The 22,369-nt window shown below is 41.9% G+C and overlaps 1 protein-coding gene across 3 annotated transcripts in view; it reads right to left on the reverse strand.

Moving 5' to 3' along the window:
• Positions 1 to 22,369, reverse strand: part of LOC137657544 (spermidine/spermine N(1)-acetyltransferase-like protein 1) — an 81,147-nt gene that overhangs the window by 49,279 nt on the left and 9,499 nt on the right. The gene's annotated exons all lie outside the window — the stretch shown is intronic.

Genomic DNA, 22,369 nt, shown 5'->3' on the forward strand with positions numbered 1-22,369 from the left:
ACTAGCAAGGGACTCAACTTTCTCACCCAGAGCCTGGATGGCACGCATCATATCAGCCATCGAAGGTTCCTGAGTGCCAGGAGGGGGGTTAGGAGCAACCACTACAGGGGAAGGAATAGGTTGTGGGGCATGAGGAGAGGATATATCAACAGAACGAGAAGAACTTCTCCTAACTCTATCTCTCTCTAGCCTACGTGTATACTTTTGGAATTCGATAAAATCGAATTCCGAAAGCCCAACGCACTCCTCACACCGATCTTCCAATTGACAGGTTTTATCCCGACAATTGGAACAAACAGTGTGAGGGTCGATAGAAGCCTTCGGAAGACGCCTTGAACAGTCCCTAGCATTGCACTTCCTAAATTTTGGGACTTGTGAAGGGTCAGCCATTTTGAATTGGTCAAAGGGAAATTAAAAAAACTATCAAAAAGTCATCAACAAAGAATCCGTTATCAAAAAGAGTTCAAGGATTTGTGTGAAGAGAAACCCTGCACAGCGAAAGCTCAAAACTAGAATAAAGTACTTCACCAATTAGTTGTGAAAAAACTCCAGTTTAACAACAGCGAGTAAGTACGTCTTGTCGATAGCTCGACAGAGAGAAAATTGAGTCTTTGTTTACATTGAGTACTGGGTATCTGGACGACAGATGGCGCTGTTGGGCACACCCGCAACCTGTGTAGCGATCGCTGGCGAGTTTTTACCTTAGAGTTGTCTGTCGGGCAACAGAGTTGCAGCTATATAATCACCGGCTAAGTTAAATATTGAAAAATTCAAAATAAATATTTATATGAGTTTGGAATGTTCTTCTACTAATAAAATTTCTAATGAAAATAAAGAGATGTCCTTGATAACCATTATGGAATGAGGATTTTAGTACTGAATGCCTCAAAACATCACTACATATATAATTTTCCAAGAATAAAAGAGAGACCAAGGTGGATTTCTCTGTTTGTGAGTCAAATTGCAAAGTTAATAAAATGTTTCTATGGTGTAAACAGAAATACAGTCGATAATTTACAATTTTCCAGTAATTTACAAATATATCTAGTCAGAAAATTTGTCTGTAATTGTTTGGATTATTGGGATTTTTCCTGTTTTAGCTATCGGTATTACTATGACACGTTCCCATCTTTTTGGAGACCAAAGATGACTGTAAAACTGAAAAATAGATCTTAACCAAATGGACTAGGTTTCTTATTATATCAAAGTTTATATCGTCTTTCTCAGTGACCACTGATACAAATTCACACTCTTCTTGAGTAAATCCTTTACCGCAGTAATGTAAATATTTTTCACAGCATCAAAATTCAATTCCATTGGTTTTTCTTTTCTTTAGATAGATCCAAAGTGGGTCTCCAAAATATTCATATTGCTTATGATTTTCATACTGTGTACAATAACATTTGAAATTTTCTATGTATTTTGAAGTAGTGAGCCATTGTACACAAATGCATGTCTTGCAGTTCTTCTAAAGGAACAATTTAATTTTCTGAATTCATGCAATGTCTGCATTGAAGTATTTTCTGATATACTAGACATTTTTGTTGTGAAATTATTTTGCCTTTTATACCTTATTTTCTAAATTTATCAGTTATATTGTTAAAATATGGTTCCAATATTGCACACTAACTTCTATGACTATATCAACGAGTTTCTTTAATGTACTTCCTACCAATAGGGTACCTGTATGCAAGTTATTGTATCTTTTATTAAGGGTTTGTAATTTTCTTCAAATTGTATGCTTTGTTTTATCAATTAGGTTAATGTGTCTGAGCACCTAGGGACCGCATGTTTTATTGGTCTGACATTAGTCAGAGGCATACATTTATCAGCTGCTTACATGAAGTAGTACACAAAGAAATTTGTTTCATCATAGTTTTGTGAATGATTATAGTGAGGCTCTTGACTTCATCAGTAAGATTTATTTGTCCTATACCAGATGGTGAATGTCCTAATGTGGTTACATTGTATTAGAATGGTCACTGTTTTAAAGGTTGTCAAGGATCTTCCAATTAAACTTAACAATAACATTGGGAAAACTAAAGTTAAATCTATTGATGAATATCTTCCATGAGATTTTGAGGTAGTAAGTGCTAGTACCACCATGGTTTAAAGTACAGAGGTTATGATCATTTACTATTTGTTCAACCTTAAAATAATTTGTATTGACAGTAGAACAATTAGTGTACCAAACGGGATTACATGCATTGAAGATTCCAATCCTATATATCAGCAAAAGGGACTCAGTAGGATGCTAGAGTGTAATTTCCTATTGAATATATAGTATTTCAGTATGCTGCAAAGCATATCTTATCTCAACTTGAGCAACCACTCTATCAATTTTTATATCTTACACAGCCCCTAAAATGGAAGAAATTAATGACAGTTTTCTTGCCTCCGAGACTCACAGCACTAAAGAGGCACATACCTGCTATCTTCTCTAAATCACAAAACACACCAAAGTTGATGAAGCCTCATCAGAATCAGTTTTATCTAAACAGGTAAGATATTACAAAATTAAATAAAAATCCTGATGTCCAAGAAATTCTCTTCTATGAGACTAGCAATAACTCCTATTATAGAATATGCAAAGAAAAGTGCTTCAAGAACACACACTACTAGAATTACCCACACAACATCTCTTTAGACAACCAGCTTGCAAACCCTGAATTTAAAGAGTTTTGTTTATTAGGAGCGAGGAAGTTTAATTAAAATCTAAAACAAGAATAAGATATTGATTATTCTTAAAAAGCCAGCACATCTCTGTGATATAGAAGGCTTAAGGACTAAACAAGAATCAGAATATGAGACAATAATTTAATGATTCTATCTACCATGAAGGTTGAGTACTGAGGGATATAAACAGTCCCAGAAGTAGCTGTCTCCAAAGACCTGGAAGAATAAGCAGCTCCAGAACTTAGCTTTAGCAACTTATTAGGATATTTCTCGGCAATAAGGTTATGTAAAGTTTGAAAAGGGAGATACTTCCTCATATTTGAGGACTGATTCTATGTTTTTTTTTCTCCTCATCTTCCTGTACAGCAGGAGGAACCTAGGGATAATCAGATGATATCCCAGTTTGTTTACAACTGGATATGGGGGTTACTGCGCATGCATGCTGGGACTCGTTTCAGCATTAGATGTCACAGTTACCACATTTATTCTGCTAGAGTTAACCCATAATGAGATAGTGGATGAGGTTGCAATTGCAAGCGAACAAATCTCACTACCACCTGAAACATGAGGTAAAGGATTGACTTTAGTTGAAACTTAGTTTGCCCCATCAAGATCTAAGGGAATAATTCGATATGTCATGCCATCCACAGATGTAATGTGAGGTTACTTAAGAGCACTTACTTTAGCGAATGGAGGGATATTAGGATCCAGACTACCAACTTGGTCTTCTACCTTACTATTTACTCATCTAAAAGAGCGACTAATATTATGGGAATGTAAAGATTTAGCAGATAAAATGTCTAAATCAATTGAAGAATTCCAGGCTCTGTGGAAGGACCTTGAATTTGTATTGCAAAGAAAACTTTCAGAACCCTTACTGAAAAGAATGCTATTACCACTAGACTCAACTTGAGGAGGTAGGTTAGGGTTAGCAACCAGGCATGTACGATCAGAATTATAGCTTTTACGGTAGGACTCACTGGACTTGGAATATTTAACAAATGAAGGTAGAGATGTCAAGAGCTTTTGAAGCTCATCATTATCAGAACCTGGCTTGTTAAGTGAGTTATCTAACGATGCTGGAGTGTCATTATCGTCATCATCCCCACTATAATCAACTAGCCGAAGCTTCCCTATTTTTCCTCTTCAGATAGCAGCTAGTTTCCTTTTACACTTTGAACATTTATCTTGAATGGCAACTATTGAAACATAATTTTCTAAAATAGGGGCAGTGGAGCAAACGCAGTCCTCACCAGTTGTTTAAATTACAGTAAGCCTACTGCTCTCGACACGAGACACAAAGATAATACAGATCATGATCACCTAGAGATGGTTCCCTTGAACACTCCACACAGTAATTGCTCACAAATCCAGAGGAACACATCTTAAAACACAGTACAGTAATAGCTAACAATCTGGAGCATGTGCATGCTAAAACATGACAAAAAAGAAACTGAAATGATAAAGAGAGACTGACATGTCAGTACTGAGCTTCTTACTACTTATTACTAGAATGTTCCATAATTTTACAAGAGGCATTTTTTCAAATATGTAAAAATTTTACAGGTAAATGTCGATTAAAGTTTCTAGAGAAAAAAAGCAATATAAACATCAGGTGAGTATGGAAATAAAAAATTTGATTTTTCTATATCGTTGCTGGTGTACCAAACCTGTTTTGTACAAGAATTTGAGTTTCTTGCTTATACGGTATTGATTTTAGTGTCAATGCAATTTGCTTTTACAATTACTATTTTGGTATAACATGTGATAAGATGAAGATTTAGGAGTAACACCATAATTATGAGAATAAAATGGTTTGGAGTGACTAGATGAAGGGGAGTGGTCATAATTCTGTAAATTATGAATTGGAAACTGTAGAAGAATGTGCCGTGTTCTTAACTAGAAGTTGAATTTTGTAGATTGAACAAAACATTTCCATGCTTTTGGGCATTATTATACAGTATCCCCAAAACTTTTTTTCCTGGCTGCACCCCATGTCATGTTCATTATTTGCTGTTTCAATGATTACTTGTTCCAATTTATATCGAGGACATTGTGGTGAACTTTTAGGAGTGAGCTCCCTTACAATGAAAACAAAATTTATAATCTAATCAATCTGCACAGGTAATGGAACTTAGAGAAGATAAAACATCTCTTGCCATTAATGCATTTGATATTGATAGGTTTAAAATCATAAAATTTATAACCATGAACAGGGTGAGGATATAATTTTTTTCTCAGAAACATTAAAGTGAATTACCAAATCTTTATCAAGTCTGGCAGATAAGGTGAGGTAAATACTACCACAGTTGCACAGTTACCTTTCAGCTTTTTAACTTTAAAAATTCTGGGAGGATACCTCTTCAATATGTCCTCTTTTGAGAACTACAGCTCTCTACAATAAATATGATATTTTAATTATAAAATAAATTTTTGAATATACTTACCCGGTGAATATATAATAGCTGCAACTCTGTTGCTCGACAGACACATACAATAAAAACTCGCCAGCGATCGCTATACAGGTTGCGGGTGTGCCCACCAGCGCCAACTGTCGGCCAGATACCACTCTCGATGTAAACAAAGACTCAATTTCTTCTCATCCCACTGCGTCTCTATTGGGGAGGAAGGGAGGGTCGTTTAATTTATATATTCACCGGGTAAGTATATTCAAAAATTTATTTTATAATTAAAATATCATTTTTAAATATTTAACTTAGCCGGTGAATATATAATAGCTGATTCACACCCAAGGAGGTGGGTAGAGACCAGAGTTAAATATGTTTACATCATATAAGCTAAGAGTTTTTTTATTTCATTTTGGGAGTTATCAATATAACAAAACCAAAATAAATAGGTACCTGGTAAGGAAGTCGACTTAGACGATTACTCTGCCTTGTAAGTACTGTACGTCTTCCTTACGGAGCCCAGCGATCCTCTTAGGATGCTGACAGACCCCCAGGAGCTGAAGTATCAAGGGCTGCAACCCATACAACAGGACCTCATCAAACCCCTAATCTGGGCGCTCTCAAGAAATGACTTTGACCACCCGCCAAATCAACCAGGATGCGAAAGGCTTCTTAGCCTTCCGGACAACCCATAAAAACAACATTAAAACATTTCAAGAGACAGATTAACAGGGTATGGAATTAGGGAATTGTAGTGGTTGAGCCCTCACCCACTACTGCACTCGCTGCTACGAATGGTCCCAGTGTGTAGCAGTTCTCGTAAAGAGACTGGACATCTTTCAAGTAAAATGACGCGAACACTGACTTGCTTCTCCAATAGGTTGCGTCCATGATACTTTGCAGAGATCTATTTTGCTTAAAGGCCACGGAAGTTGCTACAGCTCTAACCTCGTGCATCTTAACCTTAAGCAAAGATCGGTCTTCCTCACTCAAGTGTGAATGAGCTTCTCGTATTAACAATCTGATAAAATAGGACAAAGCATTCTTTGACATAGGCAAGGATGGTTTCTTAACCAAACACCATAAACGTTTCAGATTGGCCTCGTAAAGGTTTAGTACGAGCTAAGTAGAACTTAAGAGCTCTAACAGGGCATAAGACTCTTTCTAGTTCATTGCCTACGATCTCCGATAAGCTAGGAATATCGAAAGATTTAGGCCAAGGACGAGAAGGTAGCTCATTTTTGGCTAGGAAACCAAGTTGCAGAGAACAAGTAGCTTTTTCTGACGAAAACCCGATGTTCTTGCTGAAGGCATGAAGCTCACTGACTCTTTTAGCCGAGGCTAAGCATACCAGGAAAAGTCTTAAGAGTGAGATCTTTCAGGGAGGCTGACTGTAAAGGCTCAAACCTGTCTGACATGAGGAATCTTAGGACCACGTCTAAATTCCACCCAGGAGTAGCCAAACGACGCTCCTTAGAGGTCTCGAAAGACTTAAGGAGATCTTGCAGATCTTTATTGTTGGAAAGATCTAAGCCTCTATGCCGGAAGACCGAGGCCAACATGCTTCTGTAGCCCTTGATAGTAGGAGCTGAAAGGGATCGTACTTTTCTCAGGTATAAGAGAAAATCAGCTATTTGGGCTACAGAGGTATTGGTCGAGGATACGGAAACTGACTTGCACCAGTCTCGGAAGACTTCCCACTTCGATTGGTAGACTCTAATGGTAGACGCTCTCCTTGCTCTAGCAATCGCACTGGCTGCCTCCTTCGAAAAGCCTCTAGCTCTCGAGAGTCTTTCGATAGTCTGAAGGCAGTCAGACGAAGAGCGTGGAGGCTTTGGTGTACCTTCTTTACGTGTGGTTGACGTAGAAGGTCTACTCTTAGAGGAAGACTTCTGGGAACGTCTACTAGCCATCGAAGTACCTCGGTGAACCATTCTCTCGCGGGCCAGAGGGGAGCAACTAACGTCAACCTTGTCCCTTCGTGAGAGGCGAATTTCTGCAGTACCTTGTTGACAATCTTGAATGGTGGGAATGCGTAAAGATCTAGATGTGACCAATCTAGGAGGAAGGCATCTATATGTATTGCTGCTGGGTCCGGGACTGGAGAGCAATAGATTGGAAGCCTCTTGGTCAGCGAGGTTGCAAAGAGATCTATGGTGGGTTGACCCCAAGTCGTCCAAAGTCTCTTGCAAACATCCTTGTGGAGGGTCCATTCGGTTGGAATTACTTGACCTTTCCGACTGAGACAATCTGCTAGGACGTTCAAGTCGCCCTGGATGAACCTCGTTACTAGGGAGATGCCTCGATCTTTTGACCAGATGAGCGGGTCCCTTGCGATCTCGTACAAAGTCAGTGAGTGGGTACCTCCCTGTTTGGAAATGTACGCCAAGGCCGTGGTGTTGTCCGAGTTTACCTCCACCACCTTGCCTCGAAGGAGATTCTCGAAGCTTATCAAGGCCAGATGAACCGCCAAAAGCTCCTTGCTGTTGATATGCATGCTCCTCTGACTCGAGTTCCACAGACCTGAGCATTCCCGACCGTCCAGCGTGGCGCCCCAGCCCAAGTCCGATGCGTCCGAGAAGAGAATGTGGTTGGGTATCTGAACTGCCAGGGGAAGACCCTCTCGTAGGCTGATATTGTCCTTCCACTAAGTCAGACAAGACTTTATCTTTTCGGAAATCGGGATCGAGACCGCCTCTAGCGTCTTGTCCTTTTTCCAGTGAAAAGCCAGATGGAATTGAAGAGGACGGAGGTGTAGCCTTCCTAGCGAGACAAATTGCTCCAGGGATGACAGCGTCCCTACCAGACTCATCCACAGCCTGACTGAGCAGCGTTCTTTCTTCAGCATCTTCTGGATGGAGAGCAGGGCTTGATCTATTCTGGGGGCCGACGGAAAAGCCCGAAAAACTTGACTGTGAATCTCCATCCCTAAATACAGAATAGTTTGGGATGGGACCAGCTGTGACTTTTCCAAATTGACTAGGAGTCCCAATTCCTTGGTCAGATCTAGAGTCCAATTGAGATCCTTCAGACAGCGATGACTGGAAGAGGCTCTGAGAAGCCAGTCGTCCAAGTACAGGGAGGCTCTCATCTCCGATAGCTCAAAACTGGTACCCCACATTCCTGTAAACAAACCTCAGAAACGGTTGGGAATCCGGGTGTATAGGAATGTGGAAGTATGCCTCCTGAAGGTCGAGAGAGACCATCCAGTCGCCTTCCATAAATGCTGTCAAGACAGCCTGGTAGACTTCATCGTGAAGTTTGTCTTGACAATGAATACATTGAGCGCACTTGCCTCTTACGTACTCCTGCAGTGAACATGGCTGCCAAATCATGGAGCCATCCCTGAGGGACTTGTCCCTGCAGAGAACGTGGCTGTCAGATCATTGGAGCCATCCCTGAAAGCCTTGTTTATGCATGACATAATTGTACAGCAAAACTTCAAAGGCTCGAAAACAGCTGTGAAGTTGACCTGTAAAATCTTGGAGCGTCTCCTGGCCAGGCGCCAGGGAGAGTCTACGAGATTTGAGAAGTCTATCTGGGCAGAGGCAGGAACTCCCAAGCCGAGAACTTCTCTCGTGTCATATCAGACTCTCGCTCTATAAGCCAGTTTAAAAGAAGGGAAAGTAAAGGCTGTATCCCCCAAACTCCTCCTGGTGATAAACCAGTCGCCTAGCAAACGTAAAGCTCTCTAGGAGAGCGAGAGAGCACTAGCTTATAAAACAACGGCTTCGAAGTAGCTAGGCCTAGTGTAAGCTCTGACGTTTAGGCGAACGAGGAGCAGCAGTTACAAAAAGATCCGGACATAGATCCTTAAAAATCAGCATGATTTATTTAAAGTCCATAGAGGGCTCAGCAGCTTTAGGCTCCTCTCCGTCTGACAGAGTCCTCAAGGGAATATCAGTAGGAGGGGGAACAGCAACTACCTCATCTAAAGGAACCTTGTCCGATAATAGCTGAGTCTCAAGCAAGGGAGAGACCTACCGTGGTGGCAATGCTTTACAAGCAGAGTCCACACGCACTGGTGCATTAGTAGCGGACCAGGACGCAACGTCATGTAACTGCTTGACAGTCTGTGAACTGTCAACAACAACAGGTGCGAGGGACCAGGACGCAACGTCATGTAACTGCTTGACAGTCTGTGAACTGTCAACAACAACAGGTGCGTGAGGACGCACAGCGTCCACTCGAGACTGCTTTGACCGCCTAGACTGAGCAGTCAAAACAACTCTAGAATGCGGAGGTTGACGCACAGCGTCAAAACAATTCAACTCCGATTGTTAGCGAACGTCCTGAACGTCAACAGGAGCATCAGCAAGTGGCCTAACGTCTAAATGTGGCTGAAAATCCACACGAGACCGCATCGAGTGTGGTTCTAAACAACCTGACTGACGTGACTTAGCTACGCCAACGTCAACAGGACGCACAAAGGAACGTTAGGTTGGCTGAAAGCCAGGATCTCGATGAGATAAACGGCTAGGCTCAACGGACTAATCGGCAGAATAGTCTTCCATAAGGGAGGCAAGCTTATTCTGCATGTCTTGCCGTACAACCCATTAGGATCAACGGAAAAGGTTGCGGTAAGAGACGAGGGTAACGTCTGTGACCGCAAAACCTTGCCAACAAAAAGACTCTCGGAGTCTGTGTTACGCTTTTGTTAGGCGGCGAGCAGTCTTCCGATGACTGCATAGGGTCAGAGCTGTCCTAATGGCTACAACCAGGACGCTGGACCTGTCCTGAAAGGACTGACTTTCACTTAAGGGCCTCGAAACCTTGTTTCAGGTTTCTTATGCGAAAAGCCTTCGGATGACGAGGAGAAAAACGTCTCTCTCGCCTTATGGTAGGGGTGATCTTGGTAAGATACACCCGATACCATAGAGGGAACGTCTGTTCGCTGATCAAGGCCTCTCGAACCCATAAGTCGTACGACATTACTTCTCCCCTGGGCTTGGGAGCTTGCAAGAGGTCCCGGACTAGGCGAACGACAGGCACGAACAGACGAACCCTCGGTCGCAACACTGATAACACTTTGCGCAATACAGTATCACTTTATCACTACGATTTTCTGTTTAGCACTTATTTCACTGAAATCGAAACTTTTACTGATTTCTACCTGAAGCACGCAATTCTAACCTCATCAAAAGGTAGTAATAGCGAAATCAGTCGTATAATGCAAGCACATTAATACCAGCAAAAAACAGTAAACATATTTTGAGATAAAAAATTCAGTGGATGGGGAAGAGACTAAACACTAGTTCATTCAAAACTACGTTTTCAATCTCTCACCATACATTGCCTGGGGACGAGAATAAAAAACTAAAAACGTTTTATCCTTTCTCCCCGTACAGAGACTAGGGACGAGAGTAACTCGAGAACAACGTTACCCGCTTGAACGGAACGTTTTCTCCCCTCTCTCTCCCTCCGTCTCTATCTCTCTCTCTCTCTCTCTCTTGATTACGCACCTAAGAGAAGAGCCCACTTACGTTTCGTCAAAAAAACATGTTATTTGACCAAAGGAAAAAAACTGAAAGGTTTTTCAATTAAAAAGTTCCTTTAAAATATAATTTAAAACATTTAAGCTTTGAAAGAAGAATGAACAAAACGTCAGAATCGATTTACTCTTTCTGCAAAGTGAAACCGTGATACTCTCTCTCTTTATCGTAACGATAGAGCGCAAACTGCGTAGCATAAATAAACTAAACGTTAGTTCATCTTTGAAACAGTACGAAGACTATTCAAAGAAAATCTTTCATAAAATATCTATTAAAAAAATATTCATTTAAAAAGTTTTAAATCATTAGCTCTTTAAAAGCTATTTACGATTGAAAGGGCTCAACGTTGTTTAACTTCAGTTTCCAAGTTAGGACCGCCTACTCTCAGGAAGGTCGCATATAAACAAATCATTAAAATTTATTTTTATGTTTATTATAAATGGAAAGTTAATCGAAGAGGCCTAATAAAGGCGGTGAGATATAAAATATATAGAGGAAAATCTATAATTAATTTATAACGTGATAAGATAATTGCTAAAAGCCTAAACACACTTCCGTCTAAGGGAAAGGTCGGCCATTTAAAAGTCAAAGAAAGTCCATACTCTCTTTGTCATCAAAAAAATTAAATCTAACCAAAAACGAGTTCAAGATTTAAGATGAAGATAAAACACCTGCACTGCGAAAGCTCAAACCAAATTAAAGTACTTCACCAAATATGATGGGAAAAACTCCAGGTTCTACAGCGAGTAAAAGTACGTCTTGTCGACACGTCGATAGAGAAGAAATTGAGTCTTTGTTTACATCGAGAGTGGTATCTGGCCGACAGTTGGCGCTGGTGGGCACACCCGCAACCTGTATAGCGATCGCTGGCGAGTTTTTATTGTATGTGTCTGTCGAGCAACAGAGTTGCAGCTATTATATATTCACCGACTAAGTTAAATATTTAAAAATATGAAATATTATGAAAACTTTTAATACTTTTTGAGAAATATACATACATACATATACCAAGGCACTTCCCCCAATTTTGGGGGGTAGCCGACATCAACAAATGAAACAAAAACAAAAAAGGGGACCTATACTCTCTACGTTCCTCCCAGCCTAACCAGGGACTCAACCGAGTTCAGCTGGTACTGCTAGGGTGCCACAGCCCACCCTCCCCCGTTATCCACCACAGATGAAGCTTCATAATGCTGAATCCCCTACTGCTGCTACCTCCACGGTCATCTAAGGCATCAGAGGAAGCAGCAGGGCCTACCGGAACTGCGTCACAATCGCTCGCCATTCATTCCTATTTCTAGCACGCTCTCTTGCCTCTCTCACATCTATCCTCCTATCACCCAGAGCTTCCTTCACTCCATCCATCCACCCAAACCTTGGCCTTCCTCTTGTACTTCTCCCATCAACTCTTGCATTCATCACCTTCTTTAGCAGACAGCCATTTTCCATTCTCTCAACATGGCCAAACCACCTCAACACATTCATATCCACTCTAGCTGCTAACTCATTTCTTACACCCGTTCTCACTCTCACCACTTCGTTCCTAACCCTATCTACTCGAGATACACCAGCCATACTCCTTAGACACTTCATCTCAAACACATTCAATTTCTGTCTCTCCATCACTTTCATTCCCCACAACTCCGATCCATACATCACAGTTGGTACAATCACTTTCTCATATAGAACTCTCTTAACATTCATGCCCAACCCTCTATTTTTTACTACTCCCTTAACTGCCCCCAACACTTTGCAACCTTCATTCACTCTCTGACGTACATCTGCTTCCACTCCACCATTTGCTGCAACAACAGACCCCAAGTACTTAAACTGATCCACCTCCTCAAGTAACTCTCCATTCAACATGACATTTCAAAATATTCCTCCCATCTTTTCCTTGCCTCCTCTCCTTTTAACAACCTTCCATTTCCATCTTTCACTGTCTCTTCAATTCTTGAGGCAGCCTTCCTTACTCTCTTCACTTCTTTCCAAAACTTCTTCTTATTCTCTTCATATGAATGACCCAATCCCTTACCCCACCTCAGGTCAGCTGCCCTCTTTGCCTCACGTACCTTGCACTTTACTTCCACATTTTCTCTTTATATTTTTCATACTTCTCTATACTATTACTTTGCAGCCATTCTTCAAAAGCCCTCTTTTTCTCTTCCACTTTTACCTTCACTCCTTCATTCCACCATTCACTGCTCTTCCTCATGCTGCCTCCAACAACCTTCTTGCCACACCCATCACTTGCAATCCCAACAAACTTTTCTTTTACTAACTTCCACTTCTCTTCTTAATTGCCAGTTTCTCTTACTTTCACTTCGTCATATGTCATTTTCAACCTTTCCTGATATTTACTTTTTACCCCCGGTTTTATTAGCTCTTCAACCCTCACTAGCTCCCTTTTACATCCACCTACTCTATTCCCCCACTCTTTTGCTACAACTAATTTTCCTTCCACCAAAAAATGATTAGACATACCGTTCGCCATACCCCTAAACACGTGCACGTCTTTCAATCTTCCAAACATTTTTTTAGTTATCAACACATAATCCATTAATGCCCTTTCTACTACTCTTCCATTTGCCACTCTTACCCATGTATACTTATTTTTATCTTTCTTTTTGAAAAAGCTATTACTTATCACCATCTCTTGCTCAACACATATCTACCAGTCTCTCACCACTCTCATTTTCACCTGGTACGCCATACTTCCCAATGACACCTTCTACCTCTCCAGCGCCCACTCTAGCATTTAAGTCACCCATGACAACTACATAATTCCTTCTACCCAGTCCTTCTACACACCTAGTTAATTCATTCCAGAACTCATTCCGCTCTTCTTCACTTCTCTCACTACCTGGCCCATACGCACTGACAAATGCCCAACATTCCCTACCCAACCTAACCCTTACCCACATTAGCCTAGATGATATCTCCTTCCATTCCACTACTTTACCTGTCATCCATTCACTCAGCAATAAAGCCACACCCTCTCTCGCTCTTCCCCTTTCAATCCCAGACACTCTACAAGACATTTCACAAAACATCACTTCACCCTTTCCTTTTATCTTCGTCTCACACAAGGCCAATACATCCTTCCTTCTATTCCTAAACATACTTCCAATTTCACATCTTTTACTCTCTATCGTACTACATCCACGCACATTCAAACACCCCAAAACTAGAGTGCGGGGAGCAGTCACTCTCCCCCCAGCTCCATCTCTTTGTCGATGTCTCACAGGATGCAGATACAGGAGAGGGGGTTCCCAGCCCCCTCGTCCCGTCCCTTTTAGTCGCCTCTTACAACACGCAGGGATAACGTTGGCGCTATTCTAATTTTTTTTCAGAAAATTGGAAGGCGGAAATTAAAACTTTAAAATAATAAACAAGATTATAAAGCTTATATTACCCTTTTTTACGCTTCCTAGGCAAAAATTTCCCTCGTGAGAGTTGGAAAAAATTAAATCCCTGCCCTTTCTAGCCATGTAAAGCTGTTTAACAGCCAAAATGTTACTGATTCTGAATTTGACATCTGGGCCAAGGACATTGATTTCAATTGAGATGAAAAGGAAACTGCTTCCAGAATGATAGTTGAACCAATCTGGCAAGTCTCTTCCTACAAGGAAGGGCATTAAATATGATCAAGGGCTATGAGTGTCTGGAAAAAATGTATTGGTAGCCTACCATTTTTCATGGTAATTTGAAAAGATATAGTTGTTTGCTAGTTAAAGCTCCCAATGAAACACAGGCCGGGTTGCTTGCTAACCTTATTTCGTCCCCTTCTGATGTTATTGAGAGAGTATCTCCACACCAGACTTTTAATCATGCTAGAGTATTTTTAAATATTTAACTTAGCCGGTGAATATATAATAGCTGCAACTCTGTTGCTCGACAGACACATACAATAAAAACTCGCCAGCGATCGCTATACAGGTTGCGGGTGTGCCCACCAGCGCCAACTGTCGGCCAGATACCACTCTCGATGTAAACAAAGACTCAATTTCTTCTCTGTCGACGTGTCGACAAGACGTACTTTTACTCGCTGTAGAACCTGGAGTTTTTCCCATCATATTTGGTGAAGTACTTTAATTTGGTTTGAGCTTTCACAGTGCAGGTGTTTTTCTTCATCTTAAATCTTGAACTCGTTTTTGGTTAGATTTAATTTTTTTGATGACAATGAGAGTATGGACTTTCTTTGACTTTTAAATGGCCGACCCTTCCCTTAGACGGAAGTGTGTTTAGGCTTTTAGCAATTATCTTATCACGTTATAAATTAATTATAGATTTTCCTCTATATATTTTATATCTCACCGCCTTTATTAGGCCTCTTCGATTAACTTTCCATTTATAATAAACATAAAAATAAATTTTAATGATTTGTTTATATGCGACCTTCCTGAGAGTAGGCGGTCCTAACTTGGAAACTGAAGTTAAACAACGTTGAGCCCTTTCAATCGTAAATAGCTTTTAAAGAGCTAATGATTTAAAACTTTTTAAATAAATATTTTTTTAATAGATATTTTATGAAAGATTTTCTTTGAATAGTCTTCGTACTGTTTCAAAGATGAACTAACGTTTAGTTTATTTATGCTACGCAGTTTGCGCTCTATCGTTACGATAAAGAGAGAGAGTATCACGGTTTCACTTTGCAGAAAGAGTAAATCGATTCTGACGTTTTGTTCATTCTTCTTTCAAAGCTTAAATGTTTTAAATTATATTTTAAAGGAACTTTTTAATTGAAAAACCTTTCAGTTTTTTTCCTTTGGTCAAATAACATGTTTTTTTGACGAAACGTAAGTGGGCTCTTCTCTTAGGTGCGTAATCAAGAGAGAGAGAGAGAGAGATAGAGACGGAGGGAGAGAGAGGGGAGAAAACGTTCCGTTCAAGCGGGTAACGTTGTTCTCGAGTTACTCTCGTCCCTAGTCTCTGTACGGGGAGAAAGGATAAAACGTTTTTAGTTTTTTATTCTCGTCCCCAGGCAATGTACGGTGAGAGATTGAAAACGTAGTTTTGAATGAACTAGTGTTTAGTCTCTTCCCCATCCACTGAATTTTTTATCTTAAAATATGTTTACTGTTTTTTGCTGGTATTAATGTGCTTGCATTATACGACTGATTTCGCTATTACTACCTTTTGATGAGGTTAGAATTGCGCGCTTCAGGTAGAAATCAGTAAAAGTTTCGATTTCAGTGAAATAAGTGCTAAACAGAAAATCGTAGTGATAAAGTGATATTGCGCAAAGTGTTATCAGTGTTGCGACCGAGGGTTCGTCTGTTCGTGCCTGTCGTTCGCCTAGTCCGGGACCTCTTGCAAGCTCCCAAGCCCAGGGGAGAAGTAATGTCGTACGACTTATGGGTTCGAGAGGCCTTGATCAGCGAACAGACGTTCCCTCTATGGTATCGGGTGTATCTTACCAAGATAACCCCTACCATTAGGCGAGAGAGACGTTTTTCTCCTCGTCATCCGAAGGCTTTTCGCATAAGAAACCTGAAACAAGGTTTCGAGGCCCTTAAGCGAAAGTCAGTCCTTTCAGGACAGGTCCAGCGTCCTGGTTGTAGCCATTAGGACAGCTCTGACCCTATGCAGTCATCGGAAGACTGCTCGCCGCCTAACAAAAGCGTAACACAGACTCCGAGAGTCTTTTTGTTGGCAAGGTTTTGCGGTCACAGACGTTACCCTCGTCTCTTACCGCAACCTTTTCCGTTGATCCTAATGGGTTGTACGGCAAGACATGCAGAATAAGCTTGCCTCCCTTATGGAAGACTATTCTGCCGATTAGTCCTTTGAGCCTAGCCGTTTATCTCATCGAGATCCTGGCTTTCAGCCAACCTAACGTTCCTTTGTGCGTCCTGTTGACGTTGGCGTAGCTAAGTCACGTCAGTCAGGTTGTTTAGAACCACACTCGATGCGGTCTCGTGTGGATTTTCAGCCACATTTGGACGTTAGGCCACTTGCTGATGCTCCTGTTGACGTTCAGGACGTTCGCTAACAATCGGAGTTGACTTGTTTTGACGCTGTGCGTCAACCTCCGCATTCTAGAGTTGTTTTGACTGCTCAGTCTAGGCGGTCAAAGCAGTCTCGAGTGGACGCTGTGCGTCCTCACGCACCTGTTGTTGTTGACAGTTCACAGACTGTCAAGCAGTTACATGACGTTGCGTCCTGGTCTCTCGCACCTGTTGTTGTTGACAGTTCACAGACTGTCAAGCAGTTACATGACGTTGCGTCCTGGTCCGCTACTAATGCACCAGTGCGTGTGGACTCTGCTTGTAAAGCATTGCCACCACGGTAGGTCTCTCCCTTGCTTGAGACTCAGCTATTATCGGACAAGGTTCCTTTAGATGAGGAAGTTGCTGTTCCCCCTCCTACTGATATTCCCTTGAGGACTCTGTCAGACGGAGAGGAGCCTAAAGCTGCTTAGCCCTCTATGGACTTTAAATAAATCATGCTGATTTTTAAGGATCTTTGTCCGGATCTTTTTGTAACTGCTGCTCCTCGTTCGCCTAAACGTCAGAGCTTACACTAGGCCTAGCTACTTCGAAGCCGTTGTTTTATAAGCTAGTGCTCTCTCGCTCTCCTAGAGAGCTTTACGTTTGCTAGGCGACTGGTTTATCACCAGGAGGAGTTTGGGGGATACAGCCTTTACTTTCCCTTCTTTTAAACTGGCTTATAGAGCGAGAGTCTGATATGACACGAGAGAAGTTCTCGGCTTGGGAGTTCCTGCCTCTGCCCAGATAGACTTCTCAAATCTCGTAGACTCTCCCTGGCGCCTGGCCAGGAGACGCTCCAAGATTTTACAGGTCAACTTCACAGCTGTTTTCGAGCCTTTGAAGTTTTGCTGTACAATTATGTCATGCATAAACAAGGCTTTCAGGGATGGCTCCAATGATCTGACAGCCACGTTCTCTGCAGGGACAAGTCCCTCAGGGATGGCTCCATGATTTGGCAGCCATGTTCACTGCAGGAGTACGTAAGAGGCAAGTGCGCTCAATGTATTCATTGTCAAGACAAACTTCACGATGAAGTCTACCAGGCTGTCTTGACAGCATTTATGGAAGGCGACTGGATGGTCTCTCTCGACCTTCAGGAGGCATACTTCCACATTCCTATACACCCGGATTCCCAACCGTTTCTGAGGTTTGTTTACAGGAATGTGGGGTACCAGTTTCGAGCTATCGGAGATGAGAGCCTCCCTGTACTTGGACGACTGGCTTCTCAGAGCCTCTTCCAGTCATCGCTGTCTGAAGGATCTCAATTGGACTCTAGATCTGACCAAGGAATTGGGACTCCTAGTCAATTTGGAAAAGTCACAGCTGGTCCCATCCCAAACTATTCTGTATTTAGGGATGGAGATTCACAGTCAAGTTTTTCGGGCTTTTCCGTCGGCCCCCAGAATAGATCAAGCCCTGCTCTCCATCCAGAAGATGCTGAAGAAAGAACGCTGCTCAGTCAGGCTGTGGATGAGTCTGGTAGGGACGCTGTCATCCCTGGAGCAATTTGTCTCGCTAGGAAGGCTACACCTCCGTCCTCTTCAATTCCATCTGGCTTTTCACTAGAAAAAGGACAAGACGCTAGAGGCGGTCTCGATCCCGATTTCCGAAAAGATAAAGTCTTGTCTGACTTGGTGGAAGGACAATATCAGCCTACGAGAGGGTCTTCCCCTGGCAGTTCAGATACCCAACCACGTTCTCTTCTCGGACGCATCGGACTTGGGCTGGGGCGCGACGCTGGACGGTCGGGAATGCTCAGGTCTGTGGAACTCGAGTCAGAGGAGCATGCATATCAACAGCAAGGAGCTTTTGGCGGTTCATCTGGCCTTGATAAGCTTCGAGAATCTCCTTCGAGGCAAGGTGGTGGAGGTAAACTCGGACAACACCACGGCCTTGGCGTACATTTCCAAACAGGGAGGTACCCACTCACTAACTTTGTACGAGATCGCAAGGGACCTGCTCATCTGGTCAAAAGATCGAGGCATCTCCCTAGTAACGAGGTTCATCCAGGGCGACTTGAACGTCCTAGCAGATTGTCTCAGTCGGAAAGGTCAAGTAATTCCAACCGAATGGACCCTCTACAAGGATGTGTGCAAGAGACTTTGGACGACTTGGGGTCAACCCACCATAGATCTCTTTGCAACCTCGCTGACCAAGAGGCTTCCAATCTATTGCTCTCCAGTCCCGGACCCAGCAGCAATACATATAGATGCCTTCCTCCTAGATTGGTCACATCTAGATCTTTACGCATTCCCACCATTCAAGATTGTCAACAAGGTACTGCAGAAATTCGCCTCTCACGAAGGGACAAGGTTGACGTTAGTTGCTCCCCTCTGGCCCGCGAGAGAATGGTTCACCGAGGTACTTCGATGGCTAGTAGACGTTCCCAGAAGTCTTCCTCTAAGAGTAGACCTTCTACGTCAACCACACGTAAAGAAGGTACACCAAAGCCTCCACGCTCTTCGTCTGACTGCCTTCAGACTATCGAAAGACTCTCGAGAGCTAGAGGCTTTTCGAAGGAGGCAGCCAGTGCGATTGCTAGAGCAAGGAGAGCGTCTACCATTAGAGTCTACCAATCGAAGTGGGAAGTCTTCCGAGACTGGTGCAAGTCAGTTTCCGTATCCTCGACCAGTACCTCTGTAGCCCAAATAGCTGATTTTCTCTTATACCTGAGAAAGGTACGATCCCTTTCAGCTCCTACTATCAAGGGCTACAGAAACATGTTGGCCTCGGTCTTCCGGCATAGAGGCTTAGATCTTTCCAACAATAAAGATCTGCAAGACCTCCTTAAGTCTTTTGAGACCTCTAAGGAGCGTCGTTTGGCTACTCCTGGGTGGAATTTAGACGTGGTCCTAAGATTCCTCATGTCAGAAAGGTTTGAGCCTTTACAGTCAGCCTCCCTGAAAGATCTCACTCTTAAGACTCTTTTCCTGGTATGCTTAGCCTCGGCTAAAAGAGTCAGTGAGCTTCATGCCTTCAGCAAGAACATCGGGTTTTCGTCAGAAAAAGCTACTTGTTCTCTGCAACTTGGTTTCCTAGCCAAAAATGAGCTACCTTCTCGTCCTTGGCCTAAATCTTTCGATATTCCTAGCTTATCGGAGATCGTAGGCAATGAACTAGAAAGAGTCTTATGCCCTGTTAGAGCTCTTAAGTTCTACTTAGCTCGTACTAAACCTTTACGAGGCCAATCTGAAACGTTTATGGTGTTCGGTTAAGAAACCATCCTTGCCTATGTCAAAGAAGGCTTTGTCATATTTTATCAGATTGTTAATACGAGAAGCTCATTCACACTTGAGTGAGGAAGACCGATCTATGCTTAAGGTTAAGACGCACGAGGTTAGAGCTGTAGCAACTTCCGTGGCCTTTAAGCAAAATAGATCTCTGCAAAGTATCATGGACGCAACCTATTGGAGAAGCAAGTCAGTGTTCGCGTCATTTTACTTGAAAGATGTCCAGTCTCTTTACGAGAACTGCTACACACTGGGACCATTCGTAGCAGCGAGTGCAGTAGTGGGTGAGGGCTCAACCACTACAATTCCCTAATTCCATACCCTTTTAATCTGTCTCTTGAAATGTTTTAATGTTGTTTTTATGGGTTGTCCGGAAGGCTACGAAGCCTTTCGCATCCTGGTTGATTTGGCGGGTGGTCAAAGTCATTTCTTGAGAGCGCCCAGATTAGGGGTTTGATGAGGTCCTGTTGTATGGGTTGCAGCCCTTGATACTTCAGCTCCTGGGGGTCTGTCAGCATCCTAAGAGGATCGCTGGGCTCCGTAAGGAAGACGTACTTACAAGGCAGAGTAATCGTCTAAGTCGACTTCCTTACCAGGTACCTATTTATTTTGGTTTTGTTATATTGATAACTGCCAAAATGAAATAAAAAACTCTTAGCTTATACGATGTAAACATATTTAACTCTGGTCTCTACCCACCTCCTTGGGTGTGAATCAGCTATTATATATTCACCGGCTAAGTTAAATATTTAAAAATGATATTTTAATTATAAAATAAATTTTTGAATATACTTACCCGGTGAATATATAAATTAAACGACCCTCCCTTCCTCCCCAATAGAGACGCAGTGGGATGAGAAGAAATTGAGTCTTTGTTTACATCGAGAGTGGTATCTGGCCGACAGTTGGCGCTGGTGGGCACACCCGCAACCTGTATAGCGATCGCTGGCGAGTTTTTATTGTATGTGTCTGTCGAGCAACAGAGTTGCAGCTATTATATATTCACCGGGTAAGTATATTCAAAAATTTATTTTATAATTAAAATATCATTTTTTAGTGTGGGAATTAGTTTCAAAATATAATACAGTAATTTCTTATTTCAATTTTTACTGCCAATACTTTTAGCCCCTTGAGGTTCTGGGCAAGATGGCACAAAAATTTCCAGTACTGATAACACTGGATTAATACGTAGGCTATGGCAGTGATAATTTTTAGTGCTTAGGTCGTCAATGGAATTTTTTGTATTTGAATTGGCAAAGGTCATCAACAGTGTCTGGAGAGCACCATGGAATTCAGAGGTAGGAGAAACAATAATGATATTAATTCGTTTATATTTGGTTGGGGGAAAATAATAAGTTAAAAAAAAATTGGAAAATACAAATTTTAGGGAAAGAGCTGACTCCCAAATGTCCACTCCTTACTCTACCACAAAGGGATGGGATCACTATGATTAGTGGCTCATGTAAGACAAACCTGCTTGATGGACTAGGATAGTTTCAAGAATACTATCATCCCTCTTTAATAATAGAGGAAGCCAAACCGTACTGAATGCTAAGAGTCCTATCTCGAAAAATGAGCTCAACCTTGGAATCCGAGGACCAATGTTCTCCCCTGAGATAGCTCTGCAGGTTAATACAGGTATATTGACTTTCCTTTGGTTTCCAACATTATTGGATAGTTAGCAAGACCAAAACAACTCGCACAATAGGTTTTGAATAAAAACCAATCCCAGCATTAGTATCCCTTCCTATAAATCTAGATAGAGAAAAAAGGAAGAGAGGTTGGACAGGAAAATAGGATACAGTCAATGAAATATGAATAAGGTTAAAATAATACTGTAATAAAATATAGAACAAGTATTTAAAAAAACATTCTTGGTCAAACTGAGGGAAAATATATTCCTTAGTTTGAAAGCACTCATATCATTCACAAGGCTTCAACATGGAATCAATATTACAAGTTGAAGATCAGTGACTTCATCAAGGTATTCTCTTACTACGAGGGAAGACACAGCAAGGAAAGGTATTAAGGACCTGGCAAGAGCCAGCACCTTCAGGAGCTTCTCTGCAGACAGAACACCAGCGATGCCAAAGGAAGGCAATAAATTCTGCAGGTTCAGGTTCTCACTAATGTTGTCCTCAGTAAGGACAACAGAAACCGAACATTGAGGTAAAGACAAAGGAATATTAGCTTTACTAAGAGAAGGGAATACTACTGTTTTCCCTGAAGGATGCAATAAGTGCAAGCATGGGCCCCTCCCCCTTTACAAATTCCTCCACAGGAACCAGCACCAGAGGAATCTGAAGGAGGATAAGTCAAGAAGAGGAAGGAGATGGGGAGCTAAAGAGTTTCTTAAGCATAAGCTTGCTCATTGCCATGTCCAAAGCCAAAGAATTTCTCTTAGTCTCCTTCTTCTTACCAAACTATACCCACTGTAGAGAAAGCCATGACCTACACTTGACGCAAGGAGATGACTGCAAACATTGATGCCCCTAGCAAATAGCACAAAGACGATGAGGATCCATTCCAGATTTACTCATAAACCAGCCAAATTTCTTACCAAGATTTCC

Source organism: Palaemon carinicauda, chromosome 1, assembly GCF_036898095.1.
Source record: "Palaemon carinicauda isolate YSFRI2023 chromosome 1, ASM3689809v2, whole genome shotgun sequence".
Lineage (NCBI taxonomy): Eukaryota > Metazoa > Arthropoda > Malacostraca > Decapoda > Palaemonidae > Palaemon > Palaemon carinicauda.